The 18,707-nt window shown below is 43.8% G+C and overlaps 1 protein-coding gene across 1 annotated transcript in view; it reads right to left on the bottom strand.

Annotated features, from left to right (window-relative positions):
- Positions 1 to 17,355, bottom strand: part of LOC146784184 (uncharacterized) — a 739,190-nt gene extending 721,835 nt beyond the window's left edge. Inside the window, exon 1 of the mRNA XM_085632912.1 lies at positions 17,328 to 17,355. The gene's annotated coding sequence lies outside the window, so the exon portion shown is untranslated. The remainder of the gene's footprint in view (positions 1 to 17,327) is intronic.
- Between the last annotated feature and the right edge of the window lie 1,352 nt (positions 17,356 to 18,707).

Below are 18,707 nucleotides of genomic sequence, written 5' to 3'. Positions count from 1 at the left end.
TGTCGAGTGCATTTCCAAGAGAGGGACACTGGGAGCAGCAATATATATATATATATATATATATATATATATACACCAAGAGTTGCCCCACTGAAGCAGTCGCACACGAGGGGGCATATCCATACTGCTGCCACAGGCGGTTGCAACACAGCGCTTCTGCCGCGCTTCCTCATTCAAAGCCAAACGCGTTTCGAGTTTATCAACCCTTGGTCACTGGCAGGCAATTCATACAATGGTGCACAGACAGGCAGATCGTTTTTTCAGGACGTCATTTATTAAGAGTATAAGCCCCGCCCAAATGGGCGTCACAGTTCTCATGGCATGCTGGTTATGGTAGTTCCTCAGTATTAAGCCAGGCTTTAAGTCCCGTTAAAAACCCCAGTGGGTCACTGCAATGTCCGTGATATCCCAATCACCATTGTTCCAATATTAAAACTAAAATAGTTGAAAAGCGGTAGGCGGATTTGCTGCAGTGCGGCCAATATCTACCTGTGGCTCCGGTCCCCCTCGTTTCATAGCAAGTCCACAAGTGCAGGACTTGAGAATCCGCCATCCACGGCGGCGGGACTGCTTCGCGGCTGGACAGGCCGCTATACATAAACACCAAGAGTTGCCCCACTAAAGCAGTCGCACACGAGGGGGCATATCCATACTGCTGCCACAGGCGGTTGCAACACAGCGCTTCTGCCGCGCTACCTCATTCAAAGCCAAACGCGTTTCGAGTTAATCAACCCTTGGTCACTGGCAGGCAATTCATACAATGGTGCACAGACAGGCAGATCGTTTTTCAGGACGTCATTTATTAAGAGTATAAGCCCCGCCCAAATGGGCGTCACAGTTCTCATGGCATGCTGGTTATGGTAGTTCCTCAGTATTAAGCCAGGCTTTAAGTCCCGTTAAAAACCCCAGTGGGTCACTGCAATGTCCGTGATATCCCAAACACCATTGTTCCAATATTAAAACTAAAATAGTTGAAAAGCGGTAGGCGGATTTGCTGCAGTGCGGCCAATATCTACCTGTGGCTCCGGTCCCCCTCGTTTCATAGCAAGTCCACAAGTGCAGGACTTGAGAATCCGCCATCCACGGAGGCGGGACTGCTTCGCGGCTGGACAGGCCGCTATACATAAACACCAAGAGTTGCCCCACTGAAGCAGTCGCACACGTAATATGTTAATACAGTTTTGAACACTAAGATGTAAGACCATGCATTTATAAAAGTGTCATCTTGATTCATGCAGGTGGTTACGCAAAACATTCAAAACAGCGATTTTTTGCACAAATGAAAGTATATATATTTATTTATCCTTTGTAAAATTGCTTGTTATTTGCACATACATCGATTTTAAATATTTTATATTTATTTATTTGATGTATATCTTAACATTGGTTTTTTAAATTATTTATAATTTAATTACCGTGTGTTCACTACTTTTAAATGCGCTGTTTTGCACTGTTATATCAGTTAAGTCTGTTGTCTATATCCATCTAGAGGCAGTCACATGATCAGTTGAATGTCAGCACAGTCACTTTATAAACCAACTCTTTATTGGTTCATGTTGTCATGTGATCAAGGCTCGGAGGAGCCGAAACGTTATGGCGGCAGAAAGGCACAAAATAAAATAATCAGCACTTCAATTTTGGTCCGTGTATGCTGTGACGGTGTGGAGTGGCATTCGCAGCAAGCTCACGGCTTCTCTCATATATATATATATATATATATATATATATATATATATATATATATATATATATATATATATATATATATATATATATCCAAACGAAAACTGCTCACCCTGTGAAGGCGCCACACACGACGTGAGTTTTAACCATCTTTTATTGGCAGGCAGCAGCAAAACCGGTAATGATTTCCCAAGCGTAAAGTCTAAAATTAGAATGTCCTTGAGCCATACTGCCAAACGCGTTTCTGGAAACAACTTCCCTTGTTCACTGGCTGGCTTCTATGGGGAAGGACAGCTGCATTGATTTACCTCATTTATTCATGGTACCGCCTTTGAGGGCGGATCTGCGTTCAATGCATGTTGGTTAATATAGTTTTTCTGTAGGTTTCACATCCATAGTGGTTGCAGCTGTCACATAAGATTTCCCTTTTACAAATTATAAATATAGAACCATTGGGTCGCTCGTTCTATACACAACCGCTTTGCTGCTCAACTTTTGCCTCACCAAATCTGGCACGTCGTTCCATAGGGTGCTCTGTGATCAAGGCAACCGGACCTGCACTTGCAGTGGGGCATCTTCGTGGCCGGAGCAGGCCACTTATAAATCCAAACGAAAACTGCTCACCCTGTGAAGGCGCCACACACGACGTGAGTTTTAACCATCTTTTATTGGCAGGCAGCAGCAAAACTGGTAATGATTTCCCAAGCGTAAAGTCTAAAATTAGAATGTCCTTGAGCCATACTGCCAAACGCGTTTCTGGAAACAACTTCCCTTGTTCACTGGCTGGCTTCTATGGGGAAGGACAGCTGCATTGATTTACCTCATTTATTCATGGTACCGCCTTTGAGGGCGGATCTGCGTCCAATGCATGTTGGTTAATATAGTTTTTCTGTAGGTTTCACATCCATAGTGGTTGCAGCTGTCACATAAGATTTCCCTTTTAGAAATTATAAATATAGAACCATTGGGTCGCTCGTTCTATACACAACCGCTTTGCTGCTCAACTTTTGCCTCACCAAATCTGGCACGTCGTTCCATAGGGTGCTCTGTGATCAAGGCAACCGGACCTGCACTTGCAGTGGGGCATCTTCGTGGCCGGAGCAGGCCACTTATAAATCCAAACGAAAACTGCTCACCCTGTGAAGGCGCCACACACGACGTGAGTTTTAACCATCTTTTATTGGCAGGCAGCAGCAAAACCGGTAATAATTTCCCAAGCGTAAAGTCTAAAATTAGAATGTCCTTGAGCCATACTGCAGCTGTCTCTTCCTCCCTAAGCCAGCCAGTGATCAAGGGAAAACAGTTCCAGAAACGCGTTTGGCATACAGCTTCAAAGATGTTACGCTGGGAAGGCACTATTTGTTTGACTGCAGCCTGCTGAATAAACGAGAGAAAATACACGTCGTGTGTGGCATCTTCATTGGGGAGCAGTTTTCAATGGATGTGTAGTGGCCCGCTCCGGCCACGAAGACGCCCCTCTGCAGACTGAGCAGATCCGGTTGCTTTGAGAGCAGAGCACCACATGGAACGGCGTGTCTCATTCGGCTAGGCACAATTTGAGCAGCCAAGCGGTTTTGCCAAGAACAAGCGACCCAAAGGAAAATTATTGTTGGAAAACTATGTTTCAGCCGCATCCACTATGGATTTGATACTTACCTAAACTACAAGAACCATGATGCACTTGACGCACACGCCCTCTGGGGCGGGACTATGTACTTAAATTGTGAGTGTAAGATGAAATGCAGCTGTCTCTTCCTACCTAAGCCAGCCAGTGATCAAGGGAAAACAGTTCCAGAAACGCGTTTGGCATACGGCTTCAAAGATGTTACGCTGGGAAGGCACTATTTGTTTGACTGCAGCCTGCTGAATAAATGAGAGAAAATACACGTCGTGTGTGGCATCTTCATTGGGGAGCAGTTTTCAATGGAGATATATATATATATATATAACATTACATTTAACGGGGGGTGTGTGTGTGTATATATATATATATATATATATGTGTGTATATATATATTCAATGAAAAAACCATAGGTTTCACACATGTTATAGTTAGCTGGAAATTTTACTGATAAAAAACCAATGAAATTCCCCCGTTATAGTTACTGTAGGCAACTATAACTCACGCGACCGTAATCCTCTGCTGATGCTAATACTGTATTTAGACACTTATTTGCCCATGTCTTCTTCCATTAAATTTTAGCTATACATATTTTACAAATTTTTTTTTTTCATAAAGACACATATGTCATCAGCAGAGGATTACGGTCGCGTGAGTTATAGTTGCCTACAGTAACTATAACGGGGGAATTTCATTGGTTTTTTATCAGTAAAATTTCCAGCTAACTATAACATGTGTGAAACCTATGGTTTTTTCATTGAATTAGCAAGGTTTTTTAAATGCTAATTCCTAACTATAACGTGTGTGAAACCTATGGTTTTTTCAGTGAATTTGTACGGTTTTTTAAATGCTAAGTTACTTTACGCCATTCGTGGCGTGCACGCCCACTTAACGCAGTTCGTTCCGTGCGCGCACGGTGCGCTTCGCGCACCGCGCGCCCACTTTACGCAGTTAGTGCCGTACACGCAAGGTGGGCACGCAGTGCGCTACGCGCACCGCGTGCCCACGTTACGCACCGTGCGCACATGGAGGACATATTATGCGCTTCCTTGTGATAGGTAATCTGTTAAATTTAATTTGTAAGTGATGACAATAATATGCCATGCACAGAGAGTGTTTTTTTTTTTTATTAAAATTTTTAGCGTAAGCGCACCGTACGCGTACGGTAAGCGTAATCGGCGAAATTTTCAAAAAATAAAAATTTACCGTTTTTGGCCTTGGGGGATCTTTGAGGACTCAACTAACATGGCTATGTGCATGGGCGCTGTCTAAACAGCCCCTTTATATGTTTTTTGCCTTTGTTTACAGCCCCCCCCTCAGAGTGCGAGAGAGAAAATGGCAGCCGCCGCTTCCTGGTTTCGACCGATTCGAATGTTTACTTAGATGTAACAGCCAATCAGAATCGCGCTCGCGCACGCCACAGTACGCGTACGGTAAGCGTACCGTAAGCGCACCGTAAGCTGGCTCAGATGTATATATTGATTTAAAGGCTATTTTCTCAGAATCTACTGAACAGATTTACACCAAACCTACAAAAGGCACTTCCTTGACCTGAGGACTACCTCTCTGCCAAATTTCTAGTAATTCTGTTCAGCCGTTCGGGCTGTAGCCCTGTCTAAAGGTCCTATGGAAAAATGCATAGGAAAAACGCGTTTTGGGACCCCCCTTTTATCTCAGCCCCCGCTTGACGAATCACCCCGAGACTTTCAGGGTAGGAGCGGAGCGTAGCGCCCCACCTATTTTGAAAAATTCGCGAGGATTCGTCAACCGGCGCCAAAGTTATTCAAAATAGAATGTTGCGGATTTCCTATGGAAACGTGGTCCTAACTATAACTACCTACTGGCGACCGCCAGTAGGTAATATATATATATATATATACCAGTCAATCAATCCATTTGTAGAGGGTCTCAAGGCGCTGGTGGGTGGGGGGGGGGGGGGGGGCGGAGCGGGGGAGGGGCATGCTGCTACTGCTTCTTGAGAAGTCTCCTGAAGGTCAGCAGGTCCTGGGTCTGTCGCAGGCGGATGGGGAGGGTGTTCCAAGTCTTGGCGGCGAGGTGGGAGAATGATCTGCCGCCGGCGGTCGCTCGTCGGATGCGGGGGACGGTGGCGAGGTCAGCGGAGCTGGCGGTTTGGGGTGTAGAAGGCATATATATATATGGAAGACCAGCAACCCTGGACGCTTGCACTGGAAATGCAATTACGCGGAGCCCCCCCAGCAGCTGGTAACACCATTTGGTCGCATTCGCTGCATTGGGGAGAGAGGAGGCAGTATCTATTGCCTGAATAAGGGGACGGCAGGAGGCTTTGCTGCATCTCACTGGGCACTCAAGCTGGACTGTAGCTCAGGTCAAACGAGTTTGGGACACCACACGGTGTTTGGAGTGACCCTGCCACTCTGCAGACATCCATCTGGACTACGTTACCCAGCATGCATCTGCCTGGGAGGATGCTCGCGTGATGTAGGTACACCTTTAACTGGAGGAGGGGTCGATCACCACCTGATTGGGAGTGGTCAATTGCACTTTGCCTCAAGCCCAGGGAGACGATGGAGTCCGTGAGACCGGCACTGAGGAAAGCCAAGAATGGCTGAAACGCGTCTGCCTAAGCGTTTCAGGGACTGCCAGAAGCACGCAAGTGATATTTTTAAATAAAGCCTTTTTGAATTACCCCGGAGTGTGCCAAGCCTTTATTTTACCTGAAAGAAGGCGGTGGTCGTATATATATATATATATATATATGGGACGACTGCTCCAGTTGCACCAGAAACGAGTCACTCGCGGTCGGGTGCTATAAATACGGCGGTGCCTACCGCATAATATTAACGCTCCAAATCCTTTCATATACAAAGAATGCAAGCACTCACAGGTGGCGTGGCAACAGTTCTTTATTTCCGGAACAGACGCGTTTCGGCGAACTGCCTTCCTCGGTGTTAGCGGCACACCGTGAAACGCCATTTTTTATACACATACATCTCCGTGTGTCAAAACATAATAGACATAGACAGAGGACAGCGTGAAGTGTCAGTGGAGTTACTGGCGCCATCTTGTAATGTACCTATGTACATATATACAATACAAAATATGCAAATGCAAATACAAGAGCGGTACCAAATTAACAGAATTAGTCCTGTAAATACAATATTCACTTTCAGTGTGTACCGCACCAATTTTAACATAAATTAAAACACACAATTGATATATCACTTAAAGATGGCAGCATCACCACCCCTGTACATGATAATGCCGTGTATCGGCGTTGCTCTACATAATGCCGTGTATCGGCTTGCACTGGCTGAACACGTATAGCAAAGGGGTAATCGAAGAAGCGCAACACAGCAGGTTACTACAATCTGAAGACAAAGTTCATAGACGCTCCATTAGATATCCAGACAAGCATATTAATTTCCCAAGTGTACTGACAACTCTTCATTACTGTTAAGGCCTGACGGAAACTTAGACTGAAGGTCAATAATGTAACGTGATTCTAACCTTCGCAGTCTCTTCAGGCGGTCGCCACTTCTCAATATTTTCTGGGACAAAGTCTAGACCAAAAAACTGTAAAACATTCTTACAATTAGGATGTTTTTCCTCATAATGTCTCGCTACAGGGTATGAGGCATCTCCTTTCAGTATAGCCCTCCTGTGTTCTAGTATTCAAATTTTTAAAGAATTAATGGTGCTGCCTATATACAATAGGCCACACGGGCAAACAAGACAATAGACTGCATAGGGGGTACTGCAGGTTAGAAACTTTTTAATGGGCCTTTTCAGATTAACATTAGGTATAGTGTAAGTAAGGACTCTATGGCTGTTGGAACAAGCCTTACACTTGCCGCACGGGAAGAAACCTTGCATGTTTTTCAAAGTACCCTGCTGTGGTGGTTGTTTAGTTAAATGGCTGTTAACCAGTCTATCCTTTAATGACCTCGCCTTTTTAAAGGTTGTCATAGGATAATCGGGAATGTCCTCCCCTATGATAGCGTCACTCTTCAAAATATGCCAGTTTTTGTTTAGCATCTTTTTCAAGAAATTGGACTCTGCAGAGTATGTCGTGATCATTCTGAATTTACCTTCATGTGAATCGACGGAATCTTTTCTTATTACCGTCTTATCTTCAAGCAAGTGTTGTCTAGGGATCCCCCTAACTTTGTTTAGTGTCTTATCCAGTAGTTCCTGTCCATATCCTCTAATTCGAAATCTGGTTACACAATCCCTGGCTGCTAGTTCAAAATCACAGGTTCTGGAGCTATTCCGTTTTAATCGTAAAAGCTCCCCATAGGGTATACTCTGTATCAATTTGGGGGGATGATTGCTGGTCGCAAAAAGGATCGCATTTCCCGCTGTAACCTTACGGTACAAGGCTGTTTCTAATTTGCCTTCTGAAATGAACACCTTCAGGTCCAGATAGTCCACTGCCACTGGACTTACTGTACCCGAAAAGTGTAAATTAAGGTTGTTCTCATTTAGATCCTCTATGTAACCTTCCGCTGATTCAGTGGTTCCCTCCCAAACAATAAACAGGTCATCGATATATCGATACCATGCTTTTACCTGGCCTGTCACTTCTCCTCTTACATAGGTTCTGGACACCTGCTCCTCCCACCAGCCCACCAACAAGTTGGCGTAGCTGGGGGCGAAACAGGTGCCCATCGCAGTCCCTGAGATTTGTTTATAGTACTGATCACCAAATACAAAAATGTTGTTAGAAAGGCAAAAGCTTGTAAATTCAATCAGCATAGAATTGTGTTCCGCAAATCTCAGTTGTCGTCTATTGAGGAAAAATTGGACGGCTTTGATCCCATCTTCATGTTTTTTATACATGTATATAAGCTGGTGATATCCAATACCATTAATACATACTTGGAGTCCCAAATTAGACTCTTCAGTTTACTCAAAAAGTCTTTCGTGTCTCTCACATATGATTTCAATTGTAACACGAATGGGAACAGAAAGTGGTCGATAAACATAGACATATGTTCTGTTAAACTTCCTTGCGAGGAGACTATGGGTCTGCCCGGTGGCTTTACCTTATCCTTATGGATTTTAGGAATGTGATAAAATGTTGCCACCAGAGGAGTGGCATTTCTCAAAAATAAATGCTCCTCAGTCCCCAGCATGGATTTATCATACCATTTTCTGATTAAAGACTCGTAACTCTGGACACTTACTTGATAGAGTTCTCGAGAGGATTTGATGTAATGGTTGTTATCTGACAGTTGCCTCAGGGCTTCATCACAATATTGTTCCCTGGTTTGTAGCACTACATTACCCCCTTTATCTGAAGGCTTGATTATAATTGATGTATCTTGCAATAAGCCATCTAGGGCTTGCTTCTCCTCTTTAGTCAAATTTTCACAAAAATTGCGTTTTTGAGTACTGCATCTGAATTTCAATAAATCCTTGACCATTGTATCTGAAAATGTGTCTATAGTATCAAAAGGCATTTGTGGTACGAAGGTAGATTTCAATTTAAAAGGACTTACTTCCAGTTCTTGTTCAATGCCCACAGCTATTGCCCTTTCAACCATGTCTTCCGATGTACTTGGTTGAGTGGATGTCCCAGTATGCAGATTATGCAGAAGTTCAACTCCAGATAGGCCATTGCAAGTCAATATGTCAGTTGCGGTTATCCTTGCTTCTGCCGATGTAGATTTGGTTAGATTAGGTCTCAATTTGAAGTACTTGTGTAACTTCAATTTGCGTATGAAATTGTACAGGTCAATCCTGGTTTGTGTAAACTCCAGTTTACTGCTAGGGCAAAAAGTTAATCCTAAAGTGAGTACCTTAATTTCACTAGCTGTTAGTTCTTTCGGAGTAAGATTGACCACCGTTAAGTTGGTTTCTGTTATTGGCGTTTGTAGTTCCTCTTCTTGCGTGACCAAATGGGTTTTCCTCTGCCTCTGCCGGCCCCACCCTGATCGGCGTGTTCTCCTGATTGATATTCGGGTGGTTTGTTCTTCCCGCCGCGCTGTCTATGTCTATTATGTTTTGACACACGGAGATGTATGTGTATAAAAAATGGCGTTTCACGGTGTGCCGCTAACACCGAGGAAGGCAGTTCGCCGAAACGCGTCTGTTCCGGAAATAAAGACCTGTTGCCACGCCACCCGTGAGTGCTTGCATTCTTTGTATATGAAAGGATTTGGAGCGTTAATATATATATATATATATATATATATATATATATTACTTAACAGGTCAAAATGTATTCATTTTAGCATTATTCCCTATGGGATGTTATTTTGAGTCTCTGCTTCCTTTACTTTATATGGGAGGGTGTTGCAGTACCTGTGAGTGGACATATGAGGTGCTCGATTTACTCCAGCTCTGAGTTGGAGTACATCTAGGACTGTTTGTGTACTTTTTGGCAGTGGTAACTTTAGAAGAGTAGCTTGCAAATAGGAATGAGCTTACTATTTTGTGGGTGGGGGGACATGTGCCTCACTAAACCTTTCCCTGCCTTAACTTACCTTTTGCTTATCCCCTTTCATTCAGTCACAAGCATTCAGCATTTTCCTACCACTCCTCCATCCCACCCACATGTACTAGTACTAAAACATGGGTGCACGTGGGCAAATATCTCTGCAGTCAGTTGGGAGGTCTTAAAATAAAATATAGGACAGGCAGAGGAATAGATTTACACACACAGGTTAGTGAGCAGGATTTTGTAGCATGCAAGTAATACAACTGTATTACTACTAAATGTATTTCAAATGTGGTTTGTGAATGAATCGCTGGGTCTCTGGTTCTACGGGATTAACTCTGACTTAAAGAAACTGCCAGAGGGACCCAGACACTGGGTCCCCAACACTTACACATGAATACTGGTAGGGGAACACTGACACAGGGATAATACCACTCGAACACTGACACAGGAAGACTATCAAAGACACTGATAAGTCCATCACTGCTACTGCGAAACAGCCACAGCTTACATGAGACACTAACACTGGGACAGTTACACTTACACGGACACCAACATTGGAATGATGACACTGGGATGATGGGATAGACACTGAGCTTGAGTTTTACAACTGGGATAAGGACACAGGAACTGTCAAACAAGTAAAAGGATATGTAAACATTGGAGCACTGATATGGAACTATTGACATTTGAATACTGATATGGAGACACTGACAAATGGTTATCATGACTAACACTGGGAGATTGATACTGTGACATTGACTTTGGGATATGGGACTAGAGGGACACAGGCACTGAAACTTGGACAAAGTCACAGACACTGTAACAGGAGAACAGAGGGACCCTCCCTAATGTGTGGATACCAAGACAAGGAAAAAAGCCAAGAGATTACATAGGGCATAAGAGCAACCAAGTTTATGGTCCCAACATTTTTTAACAGCACCACCAGTGCATACCCTTTGGAAAAAGCTAGTCATCAGCAATACTTCCTAATCTTTATTTTTCAGATAAAAAGGCAGAGTATCAGGTTTCAAACACAATGACCCATCGGCAGCCCAAATTAATGCCAACAACTGTCTTAGTCGTGTGATTTACCGGAATTCAACTTTTTAGTTTTCAACAATGGGAGATGGCCATATGCATACTGTTGTCACAGCGCATGCAGACTTTAATCAGGCGTGGCCTACTACGTGTGGACGTTTTTGAACACCAAAACTGCATTATTTTGATTCCACAGCATGACTCTTTTTCCACCACCCTAAACTACTTGTCTCTTTTCTTTTATGGTTTTCTTTATCCCTTCTTTCTACCTTTATCATAGTTTTTCTATATTTCGCTTCTGCCTTCTTTCAACTTTTTCAGCATGTTTGTTTGGTCTGGGTCTAAATCTGATGATGAAAACAAGTAAGAGTCCCTAAAAATGAATGTGAATGTCCATGATCTCCAACCACCTGCAGGACTGGATCCAAAGCTCTGGAGAGATGCCTGTCAGCTGCCAGGCTAGTTCTTGCTCCTTTGACTAGTGGAGGTGGACCCATCACCATAATCATTTCCTGGCCTGTGCCCAACACCCTTCCACCCCCAACGCACTATGCCAACCTGGTCTACCTGTCCTGCTGATTGTTCCATTAAGATCTATCTGGCAGTGGCCGCCGGCACGGATCAGGGGTGGGGAGGTGGGGGAGGCTTCCTAGCCTGTGCCCAACACCCTTCCACCCCCAACGCACTATGCCAACCTGGTCTACCTGTCCTGCTGATTGTTCCATTAAGATCTATCTGGCAGTGGCCGCCGGCACCGATCAGGGGTGGGGAGGTGGGGGAGGCAGGAGCAATAGGGTAAATAAAAAAATGTAACTAAACATTCCTCCTCGCCGTGTCCTCCTCATTGAGTCTCACCACTCTTCCCTCCGGCCGGAACAGGAAGCACCCAGGCTCCCCTTAGCCAATCACAACACTGCAATGCAGCGTTGTGATTGGGCTGAGCGCCCTGGTTTGGCACTCAGACGTGGACTGGTAGTCTGGGCATGTTCTTCACCCAGGATGTAATGCAGCCTGGGTGGAGAACATGCTAAGTGCGCATAAATGTTTGGCTGCCCAGCGACGGCCATCCAAACATTCATGCACACTTATGGAGTGAAAACCACTCCTCCCTTCCCCTGCTCTGTCAGCAGAGCAGCCCTGCCCCACCCACCAAGCTGCTGTGCCTGCAAAAAGAAAATGATAATAACATTGAGTTACTATGATTTTATTTTTCCTTACACTGCAGAACAGCAGTGGGGTGACGCTCGTCTGCTATCTTGCAAAAACCAGGTTCATTCAGAGAAGTGTTGACTGATGGTGGGGCCATGTCTTCGTATGCACCATGCCTGTATACTTATAACTCTCCTCCAATGTGTTCAGAACTGCTTTTAAAATCCATGCAATTATTTTCAAAGTTTGTTAGTAAAATGTGCCCAGAATTGCAGCATTTTCCACACATTTTCCCAGGGGTGGTCAGAGGGAGAACATCCAACCCCAAACATAATTGCAAATATGTTTTATGTGGTTTTCATCAATTGTACAGGTTGGACATGCTTCCAAAACATCATATGACAAATTCCCAAAGTCTACAACCAGACTGGGAACCAAAAGCAGCCATGGCAGAAATGTTTAAAACCAGCCCTGCTCCCTTCCTTCTCACTCTCTCATCTCTTCTAGCTGTCCTGAAGCCCCACCATGCATGCTGTAAATAATTACCTGGGGAAGTGAGTGAAAGTGATACCGGCACCAGTAGCAGCCTCCTGCCTTGAAAATGGCTCAAAAAGCTTCACACCACCCGGGAAATACCCAATGGAAAATACACAGTAGTCCAGCTTTGTCCATGGTTCATCCTGCTTCAAAAAGGAATCATTAAACAATTTCCAAATACTCCAAAATATGATGTGTTGTTTAATATCTCATCATATTGTGCCATTTAGAAAAAGATATTGTGGGGAGACTCACCCCTGTCCAACCCAGAGACGCAAGACCCACCTATAGTAATTCCTTGGGGCCACGCACCCAAAACATCTACCCATGGCTTTGGGCATGCCCATCCCAATGGGCTGGTAATATAATGAACACTCCTACGGGTTCCTCTTCTGCTGATCGTAGGTGGTTCCTTCACAGCATATACCCATGGATAGTTAAAGAAATACACAGCCCTATGTGTTCTCCATGGAGCTCTGGGTGTGGAATCTTCAGAACAAACAACAAGGCGGGTTGTATAATTACAGATTCCTATGGTGTGATCCTTGACACTCCAGAGTGGATTATTCTGGTAAATACAATGGCAGGTTGAATAAGTGCTGATACTCCCCGTGTCCTCATGGGCCTATCAAGACATTTAGTGTGGCTGGCTGTATCATGCCCATTCCCATGACTTGCTCCCTTATGGTCCTGGATGGTCTCCAGCGAATATACACAGTGTCTAACTGCGTAATTCCGTTTTCTACAAGTAGATTCTCTGCTGCTCCTGGGCGGACTTCAGAGTAAGATTTCCTCTACTAATGCTCACTCAGGGAAGTGTTCTATTCCCCCTACTGAATTTGGTTTAACCTGTATGATACAGAATAATCTAAAGATGAGAAGCATCGGACTTTGTGGCTGTGTCTATTCTCACAAATCTGCTACACTCATGCATATGCACAGCTGCACGCTTGCTATGACGTGTTTGAAGAGTGCCTACCATACACCGACTGAGTGGGTGATGCCTTCCTGTACTTCTATTAATCCATACACTAACATATAATGGTAGTGTGTCATGCAATTCCCTCCTTTTTGCTTCAATATGTCATGGAGGTGTGTCAAAGCGCAAGAGCACAAAACCATGAAAGCAGACCCATAAAGCAGCATGCAACTGTCTGCAAATTTTGACTGGGGTACGGAATGATATAACTGCAACTACAGAACCCAGGACAAATTCTATTGTTTTCCAGATGGGTTTGTCACCAAGCATCAGTCAATGCTTAAAGCAAATCTTGAGAGACAGCACATGGTACCCTCATACACCAGGAAGGACAGCATAATAACTTTCAAGAAGCTACCGAAGAAATTTCATAAGGGGTGGGGCAATGGAGGAGGTACTATGGTCTAGACGCAATAGGGGGAGATATTCAACCGGACCCTTCTGGACGGGTCCCACCAGATACTTCAACAGCCTGAGTTTCCCTGGCGACCTGGGGGAGGGCGTGGCCCAAATGAATGGTTTTCAATCTGTAGTTATTGTATGTCTGTGCTGCACGAGGATATATGAAGATGAATTGTTTTGTATATTGACTAATAACATCGAAGGCTGTATGACTGTAACCGCAGTTAACTATGTTTGTTTTTTAAAAGGACAATAAAAATATTTATATAAAAACTTTTTTTTTAAAGAACGAGGTCTAGCATTATTGAACACTCCAAGGATCTGTGTTCTCATAAGAGGTGAATTATCACACACACCTAGGACTACTTACCCCCACAGGCAGCAGGTATCTCTCCTCTGTCTAAGCACTATAATCTCCCTTCACCTCTCCCCTGGTGAGAAGCATTTTACAGGCCCCATTGAGTTTCTCTTCTGTGAGCTGCAGCTATAGTCTATCTTCATATCCATTCCCTCTCCTCGATGTCGGTCAGAATATGAAGGATCCCTGTCCCACTTCTGCAGCTCTCTCCTCTGTGTATGGGCACTATGGTTACGGTCTTTCAAAAACTATTTTAATTACATTTTAAAATAGATATGAGTACTTTGAGAAACACGTCTAAATTATGGATGCATGCACATGCCTATAGCACTTCTTGGCACTGTTGCATTAGAAGTGGGGGTAAAAACTCAGCACATGGATTATTTTGAAAACAACTGTGGAACCAAATGCATTTCTGGCCACACTGTCACAATACAAAAATATGATGGACAGAATGCTGAACATTGTCAAGCATTCACCCCCAGTCAGAGATCTGGGTGAAATTCATTGTTTTTTGCTCACCATGCCACCCCAGTTTGGACCCAGCCATATGCAAATCGGTCTTGGCCATGCTCCCCATGGGACCGGTTTTGGGGTATCACCCCTCATCATCCAGGCTAGCTTGAATCCAGTGGGACAGTGAGCACGGGACACATATCTGGGCATACCCTTCCCACTTAGGGCGACAAAAGCAAAAAGAACAGATGATGGCCGGAATGCTGAACAATGCAAACATTCAACCCCAGTCACAGATCTGGGTTAATCCATTGTTTTCTTTGCTCACCACGCTACCTCAGTTTTGACCCAGCCGTATGCAAATCTGTCTTGACCCTGCTCCTCATGAGAACAGTCCAGCCCGATCTGCTAAACCAGGCCCTTCCTGGACCAGAAAAAAGCATCTGGGACATGAGTCATTTGGACACTCTGTCCTCCCCTTTTCTGTTTATTACGTTTTGAGCCGTTACAAAATATGCCTGTATCTGCTCTGCATACTATATCTTTGGTATGGAAACCTTCAAATTCTGTCAATGAAGTATATTGTGGGATATAATTCAAGCCATGCAACTTTAATAGATTGGTGGTAATTTTTTCATTTATGCCACTTGTTTAATTGCCATATATTCCCACTGTGTCTGGTTTTTGCTCCACCAACATATATAATCTGTCCTGAGGAAAACCTTTGCAAAATTCCTTTGGGCCCACAGAGTAATGCCAAAACGTGTTAGAATATACTAAGCGGCCAAGAGTGATCTATTCCCAAAGACAGGTAGAGACATGGGAAGGTCCTTGGGAGTATTGACACCTTCAGAGACCGAATTACTTCAACGTGGACCACTAAGGGGCATATGGTAATTTAGGACCCAAACGCTGAGAGAAAACAAGAGGCCCCTAGCATATTGATATCGTTATCATTCAGTGGTTATTGTTGGACACTATTTCACAAAGTTTATTGTTTGTGAACATGTATGTTGAACATTTGTATACATGTAAAAATAAGTCATCATGTTGCAGTATGTATTTGTTGGACTCAATGTATGCCATGTACTTCCTTATGTGATATTCATGTTGATTTATGTTTGTGCATTCTTTGTATTGTCCCACAATGTACATTTGATATGTGGTGGTTTCTGAAGTAAAGATACCCTTAGAAAGTAGCATGAGTAACCATTATATCTGTGTGTTTCAAGTATATATATATATGTCTTGCTTCTTGAACATGAAAGGCTATGGCTTGCTGTATAATGCTACAGGTATGCGAGGGTAAGCAGGACTAAAGTACATGAAACAATAAGCAATCGTCATGGATGAATGAGACACGGAGTAATTACGTGGTCTCTTATACACTAAAAGAGGATGAATTTATGGTGTAGGTGGGTACACATATCTTTAGTGCAGATGTATCAACCTGGCACTGGTCAAAAATGAAAGGAATAAAGACTTGCAACAATGTTTCCACATCAATATTCATACAATAGCAGAAATGGAGGTCTCCAGCTCTACATACATGGTCCCACTGTCTCCTTTCTGATGGCCGCTTCTGCCATCTGCATGGTAAGCTCGCACTTCGCAAGCTGCTACCCACTGACAAGGGCAGTTTGTAACATTTCGGTATTTTACAGATCAATGATACTGAAGCGGTTGCAAACCATTAACTTCCTGTCAAATGTCATGGGGGTGCCTTTTGTTGCTACCGATTTTCCTTTACATTTTCAAGGAGTCTCAGTGTTAATTCTGTGAGTAGCTGAGACATCGTTATATCAAAATGACACTTTTTATTTTTTAACGCTGCGGCTGTTTACCCTTATCCCACCCGCCCACACACACCCTCTTAACTTAGTATCCCTCAGGGAGCTGCCACTCACACTCATGTGTTAAAACGAAAGTTAAAACTTGCAAACGCTTTCAACTTTTTTCAGCTGCATCACTTGGGCACGGACTACATGCGCAAAACAGATACGAGCAATGGTATTGCTACTAGTTAAAATGAACAACAATTGGACTAAAGGGGTTGCCATTTGACTCTGCACAACATTATTAAGAGTTTTCCTTTAGCGATATATATATATATAAATAAAACAGTGGCGATAGTTCGTTTGATTCAGTGAGTTCAACTAAACCAGGACTCCTCCCACCATGCACTTAATTCGATAAAGGAATTGATGCGTCTGACACGAGTCATCTGGTAAACGAAACAAGATTCCAAGATGCAGACGATATTAACTGAAATTGTCCTTACAAGCTATCTAATTCGCTCTCACAGGTCCCTACGTCCTTTTTCATTGCTTCCCTTCTTGCGCATCTTCTCTTCAAATCTATCAAGTTTCTGCTAATGCCAGTTTCTCTGTTTCTGCTCCTTCCCTTCTAGCACTTCAAACTAAGACCACCCCTATTTTCAGACTCCCGCACTTCGCCACCCGTGCGCTCCAATGTATTTTCCAAGCCCTAACTCGCTATCTTCTTTGAACACAGCCCGCAATCGCTTTACACTTTGTATCTTCACTCCTGACCATCTTTGCTCTTAACTCCCTCGCACACATTTAGAGTCCATTTGCGTCTTTCACCCCCAACCACCGACCCCTCCTTTCCCCACTATAACACATTAAATTAATTGATTGAACTTGCTTTACTCACAGCTTGCACGATCTGCTCTGATTGCCAATTTAAGTAAGCCCTCACCTAGCAACCAGTGTACGCCGGAAGTCCCACCCGTGGCATGCCGGGAAAAACGAGCATCTGTGGTTGGTGGGATTTCGTATCGGTTGCCTGGAGATGGCGAAGCTTACTCGGTGAAAGGCGGAGCCAAAGGAACGCGGCGAAGAGGAATCTTTTAGCGCGTTTGGATTGAGAATCGAGTGCCAGCTGGACTGCAGTGTCAACGGCACAGAAAACAAGATAAGGGGATTGAGGCGCGAGCTGCTTTCTTAACTTTGATTCTGATACGGAAAGACTATACATTACTTTATAAATATTATCAATAGTTGGTGCAATGCTTAATTTTTTCTTTGACTACAGAAAGGGACGGATTCTCAGACTCCCCTAGGAACTTCGTTCATCATTGTAAATTTGTAATATTTTCTTGTTCATTCCCCACCCTTGATTGCTGTGTTATTGCCTATATGGTTTTACCCTACCTCTTCTAGTCTCCTGATTATTTTTGTAACGTTCTATTTTGTACCATTTCTCTCATGTAACGTAACTGGTTCTATTGTACAGCGCTCTGACACCTTCGGGTAAAGTCCGCGCTATATAAACATGCATTAAATAAATACATTAAATAAAGGTGAACAATAAAAGGCGGAGACCCTTTACTAGCTAGAGGTGGACGAGCCATCAAATCAACAGGGAGAACCCAGTCAAGTGCCTGGCTTGGCTCTTAGAGCCCATGCCCAAGCCGAGCCCTGAAATGTTTGCTATGTGAATTACCCAACATTCCATGTAAAATATGATAAAGCTTCTCCAAAAGTTAAAAAAATGTATTTCTTTAACACGTGGAATCCCGTTGACGTTAATAAATCAAATTACAACACTCCCTTGAGTAGTACTTATTTAAAATGATAGTTTTAAAGCATGAACTTAAAACCCTTCCTGACCCCGCCCCCATGCTGGTGAGAGTGCCTTAGTGAACTAAGACGCAAGACAGGTTGTCACGTGAACCCTGTATGTGGCCCCAATCATTATGGAGCAACATGATAGTCGTAAATCAAACAACGTTTTTGTACAGCTGGTATTCTGAACTCACTTATTTGAAAGTGCTTTCATACGCGATTAAGAAGAAAAAGTGTGTAAATAAAAAAATAAAATTAAACGTATCTCCTCGCCGTGTCCTCCTTGTTGCGTCTCTCTTCCCTCTGGCCGGAAAACAGAACAGGAAGCACCCAGGCTTGTTGTGATTGGTCTGAGCGCCGCGGTTCGGCACTCAGATGGGGACTGGGAGCCTAGGCCTGTTCTCCACCCAGGCTGGGTGGAGAACATGCTAAGTGCGCATGAATGTTTGGCCCGTTGGAGACAGCC

This window comes from Triturus cristatus, chromosome 11 (assembly GCF_964204655.1).
Source record: "Triturus cristatus chromosome 11, aTriCri1.1, whole genome shotgun sequence".
In the NCBI taxonomy this organism is placed as follows: Eukaryota; Metazoa; Chordata; class Amphibia; order Caudata; family Salamandridae; genus Triturus; species Triturus cristatus.
Note: the sequence above shows the minus strand (reverse complement) of the source record. Positions and strands in the feature narration are given on the sequence as shown.